Here is a 15,189-nt window from a genome sequence, read left to right as displayed (position 1 = left end):
AAATAAATGGTTTGATATCATGGTCTAATTGTAACAAAGGCCAATGTTTCTTTAAAATAGTATACAGTTTGGCACTCTCTGTGCTGTAGTGTGTGATTAATCTAACTTTGACTTCAGTATCTGGGATTGGTTTCTCTGATTTATCTTTAAGTGTGTTTTCACGTTTCAGTTTCTTAACTCTTGTAACTGCTGACTCTATTACTTGTTTCTCATAACCTCTCCTCTTAAAACGCATTGACATATCTCTCAGATTCGTTTGGAAATGACTATCTAGAGAGCAATTTCGTCTGGCTCTTACCATTTCTCCATATGGTATAGCTTTCAGTTGACTTTTTGGATGACAACTTTTGGCGTGATGTACTGCATTGCAGCTAGTCGGTTTCCTGCACATCTTACTCTTGAGATGACCTGCTTCTACAAAAAGCTCTATATCTAGGAATGTTATCTTATTGTGATCATATTGGGTAGTACATTTTAAGTTGTAAGAATTATCATTAAGGTAATCAAAGAATCCTTTAAGTTGCTCAACCGATCCCGTCCATACTAAGAGGCAGTCATCAATGAATCGACCCCAGTAGTGTACATACTGAATCCATTCACTGTTACTAGGGCCCCAGATTCGCTCCGCCTCGAACCAACTCATAAAAAGTTTAGTGAAAGACGGAGCGAATCTGGCTCCCTTCGCGGTCCCGAGTTGTTGCCGGTACCAGCTACCGTCAAAAAGAAAGACATTATTCTTAAGTACAAGTTCTGTCATTTTGAGTAACATCTGTGTGTGATCATAGAGTTCTGCAGATCTTCTGCTCAGGAAAAAGTCAAGTGCCTTGATCCCCATATCGTGGTCTATGTTTGAGTATAGGGATACTACGTCTAGCGTAGCTAGTATCATCCCTTCCTCCCATGGCATGTCATTTAGTAAATTCAGTATAAACTTGCTATCTTCAACAAAAGAGGGCAAATTGTAAACATATTCTCTGAGAAATGTATCTATATATTCAGAGAGATGTTCCGTAGGTCCACAAATGCCAGAGACAATCGGCCTACCAGGCGGTTTGTCTCGGCATTTATGGACTTTAGGTAGTGCATAAAGACATGGTGATCTCGGATGAGTAGTTTGGAGGTATAAGTATACATCACGATCTATTAAGGATAGATCATACCATTCCTTAACTTTATTGTTGATAGTCTCTGTAAGATCTTTCATTGGGTTAGTCTCTAGTTTAATATAGTATCGTGTATCATTGAGTTGCGTGAGAACCTCATTTTTATAATCTATAGTGTTCTGAATAACAAGATTACCTCCTTTATCTGCTCTATGTATTATAATATCCTTATTATTCATAAGTTCAGTTAGAGCTTTCCTCTCTCCAGGTAATAGGTTATCTTCTCTTGGGTTAAGGTACCTGGGTGGTTGTCGATCTAGTTATTTGTCTATGTCTGTACTCACTGCCTTGAAAAACACATCTATCGTGTTATCTTGTGCAAGTCTAGGGGTCCATTTAGATCGCAATTTAAGACCACTACCTTCAGTCAAATAGCGTTCTACTTCTAGATCTTCAAGTAGTCTTGATAGTGTGACGGGGTCTTCTTCACTCTCTGTCAAAGACAGAAGAAGTTGTGTATCTTTTAATTCTTGTATCGTAAGATTGCTGAGCCCTCTTTTTGTTGGAGTAGCCACTTTATCTGGAATATCTGCAAATTTGTTTTTAAGTTTTAGTCTTCTAATGAATTTAAAAAGGTCTATTTTTGTCATTACCCAATCTTGCCTCCTTGCTGGACAGAAACTTAAACCTTTTTTAAGTACATTTATCATGTCATGTGAAAGTTAGTAATCTGATAAATTAATAACTTCAATGTCACTTACATTAACCTCATCTTCTAAGGCTGTTGTTTCCAGGATCTCAGGCTCCTCTTTATTCTTGATCCTGGATCTCCCACTTCCTCTCCTACCTCTCCTTGTCCTCTTACAATAGTATTCCGGTTTCTTTCTGTATCTCGATTCCCCCTTCGCAGGTGTTGAACCTCTTCTAAAAAATCGTTCTCTAATGTTGCAGTAGTTGTAATGACTGGTGTTTCCTCATTCTCATCACTTGACACGTTGCTAGAAGAGGCTTCTGTCTCACTAAGAGGTGTGATACTGCCTGTCAGTTTTGTTTTTGTGGTTTTACTCATCAGATAGTCAACTCGCTTAGCATAGGTATAGAATCTCCCTGCACGGTAATCATTTTCATCTCGCTTTATCTTACGAGCCTTTCTTCTTTTGATGTCTAATTGGACTTCATTTAGGATCTCATCGATTATGGTGTAATTTTTTATCGTGGCTTCTGGGAGATTCAGTGTTTTGATCTCATCTTCTATTTTCTGTATTTCGATAAGAAGTTTTGCTATCTTTCTTTCTGCATTATCTATCAATATTTTCATTAAGTTACGTGAACTGTCACTTAATTCCTTCTCCCAGATATTATATAAGTCTGGTTCTAGATCTTCATATGCTGGTATAATCTGTGACCGTAAACCTCGAGGTATTCTGTTGAGTGTCAAGTATTGCTTTAGAGTGGCAGCATCCCACCATTTATTTAGCTCCTGTCGTTTCAGTAGTTCCAGCTTTCTAAATTTGGCACTAAGCCCATCTTGTTTCATACTTCCAGGTGGTCTAACTGCTGTACCTATAGTACCTCCTGCCATCAGACTACTAAATAGTTCTTCTGCCTCTTTGTCTCTATTCATATTTCCTTTGCGGCTGCTCAAGTTACCACAATAGAGAAATGATTACGGTAACTGTTAAGATAAGAGCGTACTGCAGGTAAAGGAATATCAAAATTTCAAAATTTATACAGTAAACGTGGTGCTCAGTCGAAATGTAGTCGGTTACCACTACCATTTATAGATGCTAACATGTAGCTCAGACAAAATTAATATTTTCAACGAGCACTCAAATCAACAGTTTTATATCAGTTTTGTAGTAACGATTTTATTCTTGTGAATTTCCAATTATCTTCTTCATTGGAAGCAATCCTTAATTTTCAGTATAATCTTCGGTTAACATAATCCATGCAGCCAACACGTGTTTCGTCTGGTCATATAAGACCTATGACTTCCTCAGGGCTGCAACCCAAACAGAATATAACAATACCAATATATTAATGTTTTATCAATTTATAGTAATAAATTGCAACTAAATAGTAGAGGGTTTGGTGGGAGGTATCCCACAATTGCGTACGTGTATAAAGAATAAATATAAGGTTTCTACAGGCTCACCACCAAGAAAAAGCTAGGAATGCCCTTGTGAAGATTAATAAGTTATCAGTATAAAATATCGCTCATCTAGATCTTAGTAATTAATTTAAGAATTAGGATGTGTTAGCTGATAGTGGGTTAGTATAGGTAAAAGTGACCATGTCGCAGGGTTTCATACCTATATTCCTCCAGAGTTTAGTAGTAAATGATCCAAAATATATCACACAGGACCTATAAAGATAATATATTTTTCATTCTAAACTCCAATTTTAACAAGTAACTTTCAGCAGGTTATTGGTGTCCCTAAAAAGCACAGCGTTATCTTACCTATTTATTGGGGATAGGTAGCTCTCCCATAAACAGCGTACAATGATATAAATCTATCCAGTCCCGTCACCTGTAGGGACGAAATTCCATATTAACGGCAATTCTATATGGGTACTAAGCGAGGTACACAAATTATTCATACTGTATAGTAATTGAGAGGAATCTCACCTCTCGTACAAAATTTTGTATTAGGAGGCGCGTATCTCTGTTTACTCGTCTATTTAAATATCATCCAGGTTTCCCATTTGTTTCATGTAACGGTATTAGTAGTATCTTGCTCCTTCACCTAAACAAGCGAGAACCGTATTAGCGATAGTTTTACATTAGTATTAAAACTGTCTAATTATATTAAAGTTACCGAAGTCAGTCTCACCTCTAGTGCTGCGTCCTGCACTTAGAAGCGCGTATCTCTGTAGTGGCGTTCTATACGGGCGCCATCTTAGTGTTCCTATTTATACTAGTTAGAAGTTCACGGAGCGCCATCTTAGTTAAACTAAAGTAATGTAATCAAGTAGATGACACTCTTTACAAAGCTATCTCCGAATCCGTTTTTAGATAAGTAATAGGCAGTTCGCTATTCAGTATGTGTCTTGTTATTATAAAATATTATGTGAAATAAAGGATATTAAATTATGTCGCCATTTAGTATATTTCGGGCGAAAGTGTAGAAGTACGTACTAACTCGTAAGTTATATCAAATTTAGTTTTCTACAAACTATTAGTAACGTAAAGTGACAGTTAAAAGATATCATGTTTTCAACGATATCATGCACTCATTTAGGTGGAATTCATATTAACTCACGTCGCCATCTTAGAGTAGTAAAGTCAGTTAAAAGATATCATGTTTTCGACGATATCATGCACTCATTTAGGTGGAATTCATATTAACTCACGTCGCCATCTTAGAGTAGTAAAGTCGATAGGGTCCAAAAGGGTATTGACTCGTGATATATGTTAGTTTCCAATGCCTACTTATTATGTAATGGATCAGGAAGCTGTAGTTAAATTCTTGTATTTTATTTTACGGTTACATCGCTTACATACCCTCTGTTGATACTATTATTTCAAACGAGTTGGTAGTTATGTATTTGTCCGTATATAATATAAGTCAGTCCATATGTAAAAAAGGAGGGATACTAGTAGTTTGCCCTGCTATCTGGTCTTTGAAGTATTAGTATAGGAGTACCCTGTAATAGAATAGGAGATTAAGGTTATAGGTTGCGGGTTCTATCTCTCAACAGTTTATCCAGTTATGCTAGATTTAAAAAAACATGATTTATCAAAATTAATTAACATCTAAAGTATAGCATATACAAAGTATAACTTATATCCAGTAACATACTTTTGCAATAGTCAAAAAAATACGGTTTACCTGAGTATTCCTCTGGCTTTACAGTAGAGTTTGTCATCTCATCAGTATACATTTGTTATTATTCAATTTAAAAAAATTTCATATATCTACAATAACATCAAAGTACATAAGCCTATAGTCATATAAGTCATCTGATCAATATATGTTTGTTATTATTCAATATAAACGGTTATCATATATCTTAAGTTAACATCAAAGTTCAGAAACTATAGTCAGATAAATCATTTGATCGATATACAGTTATTCATTTCCCAGGAAGAATTCATATTCGTTATCCACATTAAGGCCCTTTTCGACAGCTTTAAGTTTGATCAACCAAGTTACTTCCTTCCTCCTGAGTGTCAGTATTCTGTTACCTCCTCTAGGGTCAGGTTCTATGTGATCAATACCATGATAGCTAAAGCTGTGTTTCGTACCATCTGAAGAGTTTCTAATCAGATGAGATGAGGTTGGGTACCGGGTATCAACCTGCTTGATTGCTCTAAAGTGCTCAGACATCCGGTCTCTAAGTCTTCTTTTGGTACTCCCAACGTATATCTTTCCACAGCTGCATGCAATAACATACACTACAAAAGTTGTGTCACAATTTATGAGTTTCTCAATGGTATGAACTCCCGTATCATTGTAAGTAAAACTAGTAACTTTTTTCTTTGCCCACCTACACGATGGGCATTTTCCACATTTGTGGAACCCTTTGAATTTTGATAGCCAGTCTTTATTTACAGGTTTCTTAGGGTAACTAGGACTAAGCATATTAGCAAGTGTCAGCCCTTTTTTGAATGTTATGGAGGGGTTACAAGAAATAAATGGTTTGATATCATGGTCTAATTGTAACAAAGGCCAATGTTTCTTTAAAATAGTATACAGTTTGGCACTCTCTGTGCTGTAGTGTGTGATTAATCTATCAAAATTCAAAGGGTTCCACAAATTTGGAAAATGCCCATCGTGTAAGTGGGCAAAGAAAAAAATAACTAGTTTTACTTACAATGATACAGGAGTTCATACCATTAAGAAATTCATAAATTGTGATACAACTTTTGTAGTGTATGTTATTGCATGCAGCTGTGGAAAGATATACGTTGGGAGTACCAAAAGAAGACTTAGAGACCGGATGTCTGAGCACTTTAGAGCAATCAAGCAGGGTGATACCCGGTACCCAACCTCATCTCATCTGATTAGAAACTCTTCAGATGGTACAAAACACAGCTTTAGCTATCATGGTATTGATCACATAGAACCTGACCCTAGAGGAGGTAACAGAATACTGACACTCAGGAGGAAGGTATTAACTTGGTTGATCAAACTTAAAGCTGTAGAAAAGGGCCTTAGTGTGGATAACGAATATGAATTCTTCCTGGGAAATGAATAACTGTATATCGATCAGATGATTTATCTGACTATAGTTTCTGAACTTTGATGTTAACTTAAGATATATGATAACCGTTTATATTGAATAATAACAAACGTATATTGATCAGATGACTTATATGACTATAGGCTTATGTACTTTGATGTTATTGTAGATATATGAAAATTGTTTAAATTGAATAATAACAAATGTATACTGATGAGATGACAAACTCTACTGTAAAGCCAGAGGAATACTCAGCTAAACCGTATCTTTTTGACTATTGCTAAAGTATGTTACTGGATATAAGTTATACTTTGTATATGCTATACTTTAGATGTTAATTAATTTTGATAAATCATGTTTTTTGAAATCTAGTATAGCTGGATAAACTGTTGAGAGATAGAACCCACAACCTATAACCTTAATCTCCTATTCTATTACAAGGTACTCCTATACTAATACTTCAAAGACCAGATAGCAGGACAAACTACTAGTTTCCCTCCTTTTTTACATATGGACTGACTTATATTATATACGGACAAATACATAACTACCAACTCTTTTTAAATAATAGTATCAACAGAGGGTATGTAAGCGATGTAACCGTAAAATAAAATACAAGAATTTAACTACAGCTTCCTGATCCATTATATAATAAGTAGACATTGGAAACTAACATATATCACGAGTCAATACCCTTTTGGACCCTATCGACTTTACTACTCTAAGATGGCGACGTGAGTTAATATGAATTCCACCTAAATGAGTGCATGATATCGTCGAAAACATGATATCTTTTAACTGACTTTACTACTCTAAGATGGCGACGTGAGTTAATATTAATTCCACCTAAATGAGTGCATGATATTGTCGAAAACATGATATCTTTTAACTGTCACTTTACGTTACTAATAGTTTGTAGAAAACTAAATTTGATATAACTTACGAGTTAGTACGTACTTCTACACTTTCGCCCGAAATATACTAAATGGCGACATAATTTAATATCCTTTATTTCACATAATATTTTATAATAACAAGACACATACTGAATAGCGAACTGTCTATTACTTATCTAAAAACGGATTCGGAGATAGCTTTGTAAAGAGTGTCATCTACTTGATTACATTACTTTAGTTTAACTAAGATGGCGCTCCGGGAACTTCTAACTAGTATAAATAGGAACACCAAGATGGCGCCCGTATAGAACGCCACTACAGAGATACGCGCTTCTAAGTGCAGGACGCAGCACTAGAGGTGAGACTGACTTCGGTAACTTTCATATAATTAGACAGTTTTAATACTAATGTAAAACTATCGCTAATACGGTTCTCGCTTGTTTAGGTGAAGGAGCAAGATACTACTAATACCGTTACATGAAACAAATGGGAAACCTGGATGATATTTAAATAGACGAGTAAACAGAGATACGCGCCTCCTAATACAAGATTTTGTACGAGAGGTGAGATTCCTCTCAATTACTATACAGTATGAATAATTTGTGTACCTCACTTAGTACCCATATAGAATTGCCGTTAATATGGAATTTCGTCCCTACAGGTGACGGGACTGGATAGATTTATATTATTGTACGCTGTTTATGGGAGAGCTACCTATCCCCAATAAATAGGTAAGATAACGCTGTGCTTTTTAGGGACACCAATAACCTGCTGAAAGTTACTTGTTAAAATTGGAGTTTAGAATGACAAATATATTATCTTTATAGGTCCTGTGTGATATATTTTGGATCATTTACTACTAAACTCTGGAGGAATATAGGTATGAAACCCTGCGACATGGTCACTTTTACCTATACTAACCCACTATCAGCTAACACATCCTAATTCTTAAATTAATTACTAAGATCTAGATGAGCGATATTTTATACTGATAACTTATTAATCTTCACAAGGGCATTCCTAGCTTTTTCTTGGTGGTGAGCCTGTAGAAACCTTATATTTATTCTTTATACACGTACGCAATTGTGGGATACCTCCCACCAAACCCTCTACTATTTAGTTGCAATTTATTACTATAAATTGATAAAACATTAATATATTGGTATTGTTATATTCTGTTTGGGTTGCAGCCTTGAGGAAGTCATAGGTCTTATATGACCAGACGAAACACCTGTTGGCTGCATGGATTATGTTAACCGAAGATTATACTGAAAATTAAGGATTGCTTCCAATGAAGAAGATAATTGGAAATTCACAAGAATAAAATCGTTACTACAAAACTGATATAAAACTGTTGATTTGAGTGCTCGTTGAAAATATTAATTTTGTCTGAGCTACATGTTAGCATCTATCAATGGTCGTGGTAACCGACTACATTTCGACTGAGTACCACGTTTACTGTATAAATTTTGAAATTTTGATATTCCTTTACCTGCAGTGCGCTCTTATCTTAACAGTTACCGTAATCATTTCTCTGTTGTGTTAACTTGAGCAGCCGCAAAGGAAATATGAATAGAGACAAAGAGGCAGAAGAACTATTTAGTAGTCTGATGGCAGGAGGTTCTATAGGTACAGCAGTTAGACCACCTGGAAGTATGAAACAAGAGGGGCTTAGTGCCAAATTTAGAAAGCTGGAACTACTGAAACGACAGGAGCTAAATAAATGGTGGGATGCTGCCACTCTAAAGCAATACTTGACACTCAACAGAATACCTCGTGGTTTACGGTCACAGATTATACCAGCATATGAAGATCTAGAACCAGACTTATATAATATTTGGGAGAAGGAATTGAGTGACAGTTCACGAACTTAATGAAAATATTGATAGATAAATACAGAAAATAGAAGATGAGATCAAAACACTGAATCTCCCAGAAGCCACGATAAAAAATTACACCATAATCGATGAGATCCTAAATGAAGTCCAATTAGACATCAAAAGAAGAAAGGCTCGTAAGATAAAGCGAGATGAAAATGATTATCGTGCAGGGAGAGTCTATACCTATGCTAAGCGATTTGACTATCTGATGAGTAAAACTACAAAAACAAAACTGACAGGCAGTATCACACCTCTTAGTGAGACAGAAGCCTCTTCTAGCAACGTGTCAAGTGATGAGAATGAGGAAACACCAGTCATTACAACTACTGCAACATTAGAGAACAATTTTTTAGAAGAGGTTCAATGCCTGCGAAGGGGGAATCGAGATACAGAAAGAAACCGGAATACTATTGTAAGAGGACAAGGAGAGGTAGGAGAGGAAGTGGGAGATCCAGGATCAAGAATAAAGAGGAGCCTGAGATCCTGGAAACAACAGCCTTAGAAGATGAGGTTAATGTAAGTGACATTGAAGTTATTAATTTATCAGATTACCAACTTTCACATGACATGATAAATGTACTTAAAAAAGGTTTAGGTTTCTGTCCAGCAAGGAGGCAAGATTGGGTAATGACAAAAATAGACCTTTTTAAATTCATTAGAAGACTAAAACTTAAAAAAGTTTTTGCAAATATTCCAGATAAAGTGGCTACTCCAACAAAAAGAGGGCTCAGCAATCTTACGATACAAGAATTAAAAGATACACAACTTCTTCTGTCTTTGACAGAGAGTGAAGACCCCGTCACACTATCAAGACTACTTGAAGATCTAGAAGTAGAACGCTATTTGACTGAAGGTAGTGGTCTTAAATTGCGATCTAAATGGACCCATAGACTTGCACAAGATAACACGATAGATGTGTTTTTCAAGGCAGTGAGTACAGACATAGACAAATAACTAGATCGACAACCACCCAGGTACCTTAACCCAAGAGAAGATAACCTATTACCTGGAGAGAGGAAAGCTCTAACTGAACTTATGAATAATAAGGATATTATAATACATAGAGTAGATAAAGGAGGTAATCTTGTTATTCAGAACACTATAGATTATAAAAATGAGGTTCTCACGCAACTCAATGATACACAATACTATATTAAACTAGAGACGAACCCAATGAAAGACCTTACAGAGACTATCAACACTAAAGTTAAGGAATGGTATGATCTATCCTTAATAGATCGTGATGTATACTTATACCTCCAAACTACTCATCCGAGATCACCATGTCTTTATGCACTACCTAAAGTCCATAAATGCCGAGACAAACCGCCTGGTAGGCCGATTGTCTCTGGCATTTGTGGACCTACGGAACATCTCTCTGAATATATAGATACATTTCTCAGAGAATATGTTTACAATTTGCCCTCTTTTGTTGAAGATAGCAAGTTTATACTGAATTTACTAAATGACATGCCATGGGAGGAAGGGATGATACTAGCTACGCTAGACGTAGTATCCCTATACTCAAACATAGACCACGATATGGGGATCAAGGCACTTGACTTTTTCCTGAGCAGAAGATCTGCAGAACTCTATGATCACACACAGATGTTACTCAAAATGACAGAACTTGTACTTAAGAATAATGTCTTTCTTTTTGACGGTAGCTGGTACCGTCAACAACTCGGGACCGCGAAGGGAGCCAGATTCGCTCCGTCTTTCACTAAACTTTTTATGAGTTGGTTCGAGGCGGAGCGAATCTGGGGCCCTAGTAACAGTGAATGGATTCAGTATGTACACTACTGGGGTCGATTCATTGATGACTGCCTCTTAGTATGGACGGGATCGGTTGAGCAACTTAAAGGATTCTTTGATTACCTTAATGATAATTCTTACAACTTAAAATTTACTACCCAATATGATCACAATAAGATAACATTCCTAGATATAGAGCTTTTTGTAGAAGCAGGTCATCTCAAGAGTAAGATGTGCAGGAAACCGACTAGCTGCAATGCAGTACTTCACGCCAAAAGTTGTCATCCAAAAAGTCAACTGAAAGCTGTACCATATGGAGAAATGGTAAGAGCAAGACGAAATTGCTCTCTAGATAGTGATTTCCAAACGAATCTGAGAGATATGTCAATGCGTTTTAAGAGGAGAGGTTATGAGAAACAAGTAATAGAGTCAGCAGTTACAAGAGTTAAGAAACTGAAACGTGAAAACACACTTAAAGATAAATCAGAGAAACCAATCCCAGATACTGAAGTCAAAGTTAGATTAATCACACACTACAGCACAGAGAGTGCCAAACTGTATACTATTTTAAAGAAACATTGGCCTTTGTTGCAATTAGACCATGATATCAAACCATTTATTTCTTGTAACCCCTCCATAACATTCAAAAAAGGGCTGACACTTGCTAATATGCTTAGTCCTAGTTACCCCAAGAAACCTGTAAATAAAGACTGGCTATCAAAATTCAAAGGGTTCCACAAATGTGGAAAATGCCCATCGTGTAGGTGGGGAAAGAAAAAAGTAAAGATTAGAAACTCTTCAGATGGTACGAAACACAGCTTTAGCTATCATGGTATTGATCACATAGAACCTGACCCTAGGGGAGGTAACAGAATACTGACACTCAGGAGGAAGGAAGTAACTTGGTTGATCAAACTTAAAGCTGTAGAAAAGGGCCTTAATGTGGATAACGAATATGAATTCTTCCTGGGAAATGAATAACTGTATATCGATCAGATGATTTATCTGACTATAGTTTCTGAACTTTGATGTTAACTTAAGATATATGATAACCGTTTATATTGAATAATAACAAACGTATATTGATCAGATGACTTATATGACTATAGGCTTATGTACTTTGATGTTATTGTAGATATATGAAAATTGTTTAAATTGAATAATAACAAATGTATACTGATGAGATGAAAAACTCTACTGTAAAGCCAGAGGAATACTCAGCTAAACCGTATCTTTTTGACTATTGCTAAAGTATGTTACTGGATATAAGTTATACTTTGTATATGCTATACTTTAGATGTTAATTAATTTTGATAAATCATGTTTTTTGAAATCTAGTATAACTGGATAAACTGTTGAGAGATAGAACCCGCAACCTATAACCTTAATCTCCTATTCTATTACAAGGTACTCCTATACTAATACTTCAAAGACCAGATAGCAGGGCAAACTACTAGTATCCCTCCTTTTTCACATATGGACTGACTTATATTATATACGGACAAATACATAACTACCAACTCGTTTTAAATAATAGTATCAACAGAGGGTATGTAAGCGATGTAACCGTAAAATAAAATACAAGAATTTAACTACAGCTTCCTGATCCATTATATAATAAGTAGACATTGGAAACTAACATATATCACGAGTCAATACCCTTTTGGACCCTATCAACTTTACTACTCTAAGATGGCGACGTGAGTTAATATGAATTCCACCTAAATGAGTGCATGATATCGTCGAAAACATGATATCTTTTAACTGACTTTACTACTCTAAGATGGCGACGTGAGTTAATATTAATTCCACCTAAATGAGTGCATGATATCGTCGAAAACATGATATCTTTTAACTGTCACTTTACGTTACTAATAGTTTGTAGAAAACTAAATTTGATATAACTTACGAGTTAGTACGTACTTCTACACTTTCGCCCGAAATATACTAAATGGCAACATAATTTAATATCCTTTATTCCACATAATATTTTATAATAACAAGACACATACTGAATAGCGAACTGTCTATTACTTATCTAAAAACGGATTCGGAGATAGCTTTGTAAAGAGTGTCATTTACTTGATTACATTACTTTAGTTTAACTAAGATGGCGCTCTGGGAACTTCTAACTAGTATAAATAGGAACACCAAGATGGCGCCCGTATAGAACGCCACTACAGAGATACGCGCTTCTAAGTGCAGGACGCAGCACTAGAGGTGAGACTGACTTCGGTAACTTTAATATAATTAGACAGTTTTAATACTAATGTAAAACTATCGCTAATACGGTTCTCGCTTGTTTAGGTGAAGGAGCAAGATACTACTAATACCGTTACATGAAACAAATGGGAAACCTGGATGATATTTAAATAGACGAGTAAACAGTGATACGCGCCTCCTAATACAAGATTTTGTACGAGAGGTGAGATTCCTCTCAATTACTATACAGTATGAATAATTTGTGTATCTCGCTTAGTACCCATATAGAATTGCCGTTAATATGGAATTTCGTCCCTACAGGTGACGGGACTGGATAGATTTATATCATTGTACGCTGTTTATGGGAGAGCTACCTATCCCCAATAAATAGGTAAGATAACGCTGTGCTTTTTAGGGACACCAATAACCTGCTGAAAGTTACTTGTTAAAATTGGAGTTTAGAATGACAAATATATTATCTTTATAGGTCCTGTGTGATATATTTTGGATCATTTACTACTAACCTCTGGAGGAATATATTTACAACAAGGGGTGGTGAGGGACAGAGTCTCTGAATTAAGCAGAATACTCTCACCCAGTCAAGAGATCAGGGCTAGATCCAACACCGTTTTTTAGCTCACTGCACCATCCCAGTTTCAGAACCTGGCTGTATGCAAATTAGTCTGTTCCTGTCCCAGTGCATGATGGGAACAGGGCAAACCAAACTACAAAAGCCAATTCTTACACTGGGAAGGAAACAAGCTTTCGGGGACCGGTTTCTGGCATTTCAGCCGTCTTCGGCCTGGCTTGCTTGAGTCCTGATGGTGCAATGAGCAAGGGACTCATGTCTGAGTATACCCTTCCACGCTTAGGGTGGACAAAAATATTTACAACAAGGGGTGGTGAGGGACAGAGTCTCTGAATTAAGCAGAATACTCTCACCCAGTCAAGAGATCCCAGTCTAAGAATTGGCTTTTGTAGTCTGGTCTGCCCTGTTCCCATGATGCACTGGGCCAGGGACAGACTAATTTGCATACAGCCAGGTTCTGAAACTGGGATGGTGCAATGAGCTAAAAAACGGTGTTGGATCTAGCCCTGATCTCTTGACTGGGTGAGAGTACTCTGCTTAATTCAGAGACTCTGTCCATCACCACCCCTTGTTGTAAACTATTGTGTCCACCCTAAGCGTGGAAGGGAATACTCAGATGTGAGTCCCTTGCTCATTGCACCATCAGGATTCAAGCAAGCCGGGCCGAAGACGGCTGAAATGCCAGAAACCGGTCCCCGGAAGCTTGTTTCCTTCCCAGTCTAAGAATTGGCTTTTGTAGTCTGGTCTGCCCTGTTCCCATGATGCACTGGGCCAGGGACAGACTAATTTGCATACAGCCAGGTTCTGAAACTGGGATGGTGCAATGAGCTAAAAAACGGTGTTGGATCTAGCCCTGATCTCTTGACTGGGTGAGAGTACTCTGCTTAATTCAGAGACTCTGTCCATCACCACCCCTTGTTGTAAATTATTTTGTCCACCCTAAGCGTGGAAGGGAATACTCAGATGTGAGTCCCTTGCTCATTGCACCATCAGGATTCAAGCAAGCCGGGCCGAAGACGGCTGAAATGCCAGAAACCGGTCCCCGGAAGCTTGTTTCCTTCCCAGTCTAAGAATTGGCTTTTGTAGTCTGGTCTGCCCTGTTCCCATGATGCACTGGGCCAGGGACAGACTAATTTGCATACAGCCAGGTTCTGAAACTGGGATGGTGCAATGAGCTAAAAAACGGTGTTGGATCTAGCCCTGATCTCTTGACTGGGTGAGAGTACTCTGCTTAATTCAGAGACTCTGTCCATCACCACCCCTTGTTGTAAATTATTTTGTCCACCCTAAGCGTGGAAGGGAATACTCAGATGTGAGTCCCTTGCTCATTGCACCATCAGGATTCAAGCAAGCCGGGCCGAAGACGGCTGAAATGCCAGAAACCGGTCCCCGGAAGCTTGTTTCCTTCCCAGTCTAAGAATTGGCTTTTGTAGTCTGGTCTGCCCTGTTCCCATGATGCACTGGGCCAGGGACAGACTAATTTGCATACAGCCAGGTTCTGAAACTGGGATGGTGCAATGAGCTAAAAAACGGTGTTGGATATAGCCCTGATCTCTTGACTGGGTGAGAGTACTCTG

The sequence above is a fragment of the Lissotriton helveticus genome, chromosome 7 (genome assembly GCF_964261635.1).
Source record: "Lissotriton helveticus chromosome 7, aLisHel1.1, whole genome shotgun sequence".
NCBI classification, from domain to species: Eukaryota; Metazoa; Chordata; class Amphibia; order Caudata; family Salamandridae; genus Lissotriton; species Lissotriton helveticus.
The sequence above is the reverse complement of the archived record's forward strand: the minus strand, read 5'-3'. Positions refer to the sequence as shown.